Genomic DNA, 5236 nt, shown 5'->3' on the forward strand with positions numbered 1-5236 from the left:
ATTGTTGGCCCTGGTAAGTGTCGGAGTCGACCCCTCATCACTACTTCTTCGAGGTTATACTAGATACTTACTAGGTACATATTTTTATATACTCACGCAACATCTGGTCACCCGTCCAGCGCGCAGATTTGATCCTCATTTCGAAACTTCACGGTGAGCTACCTTCTGAGTCGTTCTGCAGCAGCTGGAGTCTTTTTTATGTTATATTTTTCTGTCTATTTCCTTTTAGACAATAGACTAGTATTCTTTTGTATATTCTACTAGAATTCGCACATACTTGTGACACCATGTTTTGGCACACACACTAGTAGACTTATGATTTTGGATTTGTTTACATGATTTCTATTTGTACTCACTTGCTTTCGTTTAATTATGTTACGTTAATTTTTTAACAAATGAGGTCATGTTATCTACTTAGTAATTTATTTAAACGGGAAACCACTAGATTGATCAGTGGTGGCTTGCCTAACAATGGTGTTGGGCGCCATCACAGCCTATAATGGAATTAGGTCGTGACATTTCATCTAATTCTTCTTTCTCATTTTCTTTATCCTAATATTTTTTGTCCTCAATAAAAATATCATTGCCAAATTATCTTTGTAAAGTTTCATTATTATAACATGCGGGGGTTGGAAAAATGAAGTTTCATCAACATGAGTCATTTCATCTATATGTTTTCTAATTCTAGAAGAAGGGTTAGGATTAGGACTAGGATTAGGATTACTACTACTTTCATCTTTACTACATTTTTTACTACTTTTTTAAATAAGCCAAATATATTTTAGGTGCCATAATTTAAATACGAAATTAAAATAAAAAAGTTAACACACAAATGAAATACGAAAATAGAACACGTAAAGTAAACAGAAAAATTAAGCACTAAAATGATACGCAAAAATTATATATTAAAATTAGGAGATGGAATGAGTGCACCGTTATTAAATATTGAAACTTGAAGAAATTATCCAAAATATTGCTCCAAATACTTGACGAATTAATTTAAAGATTGAAAGTTGCTCCAAATATTTGCCCAAATACTTGAAACTTATCATTTGATTGTGAAAAAATTGAGAGAATAATATTGATAGAATGTAAGAGATTTGAGAGAGAATGATTGATTTTTGTGGGAAAAAATAAAGAAGGTTGGGGGTATTTATAGTTAAAAAAAAGGGCCATAGTTTAATTTAATAAACTTAGGAGTTATATTAAAAGTTTGGGGGGTAGGGGATGTTTTTTTTGGGGGGGCAAATATGACCGTTTTTGGACGTTGGAAACGGCTATATTTTCAACTGAAGTCGTTGCCCAACGTTTATAATTCAAAAAAAATTAAAAACATTGCAGGATGGGACGGACGGAATGGGACGGGATAAACGAGATGAAATGGTCATCCCATCCCATCCCGTGTCCCGTTTAGAATTAAGTGGTATGCGATGGGATGAGACGGGACGGGACGCGGGACATGACCGGGACAGCCCGTCCCGTTGGATAGCCTTAGTCAAGGTGTTGTTGTAAAAAAATTAGTACCCCCGCCAGATCCACTAGGAGTGCCAGTACCGATGCTAGGATACGGTATTTGTCCGTTTTCTATTTTAGCTTGCATCCACAAAGGTTTGTGGTCCCTAACTAAGTGCCTAGTTAAGCCCCATGTCCCACCATATTTGGTGTGCACAAATCGTGTCTTACATATTTCACATATAGCACGTTCATTGACTTTATCATGTTTAAAAGATTTACATACAAGTGATGTTTTGGGATGTTTACCCTTAGGCTTACCCCTTACAGGAGGTACAAGGGGTAAAGCTCCAGACCGAGATTGACTCTAAGTTGGAGCTTATGTTGCGGGACTAGTGGGTGTTTCATCTAATTTTTTGTCCTCATTTTCTTCATCCTCAACAAAAATATCATTGCCAAATTGCCTTTGTAAAGTTTCATGATCTAGTTGTTCTCCGAAATTAATATTATGACTTGAAGGACGGGGAGGGGGGGATGAATGTGATGACCCAAAAGGTCATCACTTGTTTTAGAAATAAATTATGCGTTCCGAGGCCTTAAAAACCTCTTTGTGTCTTACCTCAATTTGCTTGCGTAGTTCGGACACGTAGTCGGAAAGCCATTATGTGAAAATCTATGAAAAATAATGAATTTTCGCTTTAAAAAAAATTAAGTTGACTTCGGTCAATATTTTGGGTAAACGGACCTGTACCCGTGATTTGACAGTCCTAGAAGGTCCGTAGAAAAATATGGGACTTGGACGTATGCCCGGAATCGAATTCCGAGATCCCAGGCTCAAAAAATGAATTTTTAAAGAAAATTGTTTTTTGGAATTATTAATGAGTTTTGGAAATGAAATGTGTTTGAAACCAATGATGTCGGGCGCGTATTTTGGTTCTGGAGCCCGGTACAGGTCTTATATATGATTTGAGTCGAGCGTGTGAAATTTGGTAAGAAACGGATTTGAAATGACGCAAATCGGACCTTATTTGAGAAAATTAGAAAATTTGATGTTCTTGAGTGATTTCATGATTTTGATGTTAAATTCATAGTTGTTGATGTTATTATGGTGATTTGAATGTACGAGCAAGTTCGTATGATGTTTTTAGGTTGGTGTGCATGTTTGGTTTGGAGCCCCGAGGGCTCGGGTGAGTTTTGGATAGGCCACGGAGTGGAATTTGGACTTAGGATGTTGCAGATTTGAACTGGTGTATTGCAGGCCTGCAGGCTTCACATTTGCGAAGCCTGGCTCGCAAATGCGAGAGCTCTGTCGCAAATGCAAAATAGCCCAATCCAGCATTACCTCGCAAATGCAAGGGAATCATCGCAAATGTGATGCCCCCAGTGTTAGCCATTCGTCACAAATGCGAGAATAGCAGAGTCTAGGTTCGCAATTGCGATATCTACATCCTGTAAATTCACACTTAGATGCATTTTCAGCCATTTTTCATATCTTCTCAAAACATAAACTCTCTTGGGCGATTTTCCAAAGAAAATTTCTTCTCCAAATTAACTGTAAGTCGTTTCTAACTAGTTTTCTTCAATCTTTAACATCTTTTCACATGATTTTAACTCAAAATCAATGATTTTCATGGGGGAAATTGGGTGTTTTGTGTAGAACCTAGGTTTTTCAAATTTTGGGGATTTGGACCTCGATTTGAGGTCCGATTGCAAAACAAATTATATATTTGTGTTCGTGGGGGAATGGGTAATCGGGTTTTGGTTCGAACCTCGGGTTTTGACCATGTGGGTCCGGGGGCGATTTTTGACTTTTTGGGGATAACTTTAGAAACTTATTTCCATACATTAGAATTGATTCAATTAGCATTTATTGATGTAATCAAGTAACTTGTGGCTAGATACGAGCGAATTGGTGGTGGAATCAAGGGGTAAAGCGATAATTGAGACTTGAATTGTGCTCGTGGCATCGAGGTAAGTGTTTAGTCTAACCTTAGCTTGAGAGATTAGGAGTTGAGTCCTATTTGCTATGTGTTACTTGTTGAGTACGACGTATAGGCATGGTGACGAGTATCTATACATTGGTGTCAAGCATGACCGTGAGTCTTAAATTGAAATTTGTTGTGTTCTTAATAAGTACTACGAATGCCTAAGTTTTTGGTTCTCTGTGTTGAGCATGGATTATGATTATTCTCGTGGGAATTACTTAGGATTGAGTATTGGTGCTAGTGGAGGAAGTTAGATGTTGGAACAAGTTTGGTTATAGCTGATTTTCCCTTGCCGGGATGTGTTTACTTATACTGTCGATTCCCTTGTCGGGATAGTGTAGTTTCTTTATTGATCCCTTGTCGTGACTCTCTTTGTGATTGGTGTTGAAATGTATATGCGGATCGGGTTGCACGCCGCAATAATATTATATTTGGACCAGGTTGCACGCCACAACAATATTATATTTGGATCGGGTTGCATACCGCAACAGTGATAAATGATATGGATCGGGTTGCACGCCGCAACAATGTTTTCTAATTTGGGTTGGGTTGCGCGCCGCAATAATAATGATAGAAGTGGTTATAGACTGGTTACAACTTTCCTTATTCTTTCTGCTGCAAGTTTTAAATTGTTCTTTATGTTTTTCTCATGAACTACTGTCGGTATATGATATTCCCCCACAGCATGTCCCCCTCCCATCGTTAATTGTTTATTTCTGTTTTACTTTCCGCTGTATATGGTACAACTGCAAAAGTTTATTTGGTAGTCTGGTCCTAGCCTCGTCACTACTTCGTCGAGGTTAGGCCAGGTACTTACCAACACATGGGGTCGCTTGTGCTGATACTACACTCTGCACTGTGTGCAGATCCCGGAGCGGCAGCTTTGGGACCGTAGCTTTGGGTGGTTGCCTTCAGTCCAGTCAGAGATTCCTTGGTAGTCTTGCTGGCATCCGCAGGCCTCAGCGTTCTCTTCTATCTTTATATTCTGTTTTCATTTACTTCAGAGATATATTGTATCTTTCTTTCAGACCTTGTTTGTAGTAATTCTAGGCTGTCTGTGAAGCGTGACATCAGTTCTGGGTAGACTTTGCTTTAGATGTTGTATTGGCTATTTATTCAAATGTTTTATCGTTTCTTCCGCTTGTTTAAAAATTTCGCTATTTATAAGCTATTGTCCCTAACTGTTAAAGGATTTTAAAAAAAAATTGGGAAAAGATAATTTATTTACACTGTTGACTTGCCTAGCTTTCATTAGTAGGCGCCATCACGACTCCCGAGGGTGGAAAATCCGGGTTGTGACAATGAAGTTTCATCAACATGAGTCATTTCATCTATATGTTTTCTAATTCTAAGAAAAATATTAGGATTAGGATTACTACTACTTTTACCTTTACTACTTTTTTTAAATAAGCCAAATACATTTTTAGGTTCTATAATTTAAATACGAAATTAAATTAAAAAAGTTAACACAAAATTAAACACACGAATGAAATACGAAAAATAGAACATGTAAAGTAAATACAAAAATTAAGCACTAAAATAATACGCAAAAATTATATAATAAAATTAGGAGATGGAACGAGTGCACCATGATTAAATATTGAAACTTGAAGAAATTGCCCAAAATATTGCTCCAAATACTTGACGAATTAATTTGAAGCTTGAAAGTTGCTCCAAAAAAATTTCCAAATACTTGAAACTTATCACTTGATTGTGGAAAATTGAGAGAATAATATAGATAGAATATAAGAGATTTGAGAGAGAATGATTGATTTTTATGGGAAAAATAAAGAAGGATG

This window comes from Nicotiana sylvestris, chromosome 12 (assembly GCF_000393655.2).
Source record: "Nicotiana sylvestris chromosome 12, ASM39365v2, whole genome shotgun sequence".
Classification (NCBI taxonomy): domain Eukaryota; kingdom Viridiplantae; phylum Streptophyta; class Magnoliopsida; order Solanales; family Solanaceae; genus Nicotiana; species Nicotiana sylvestris.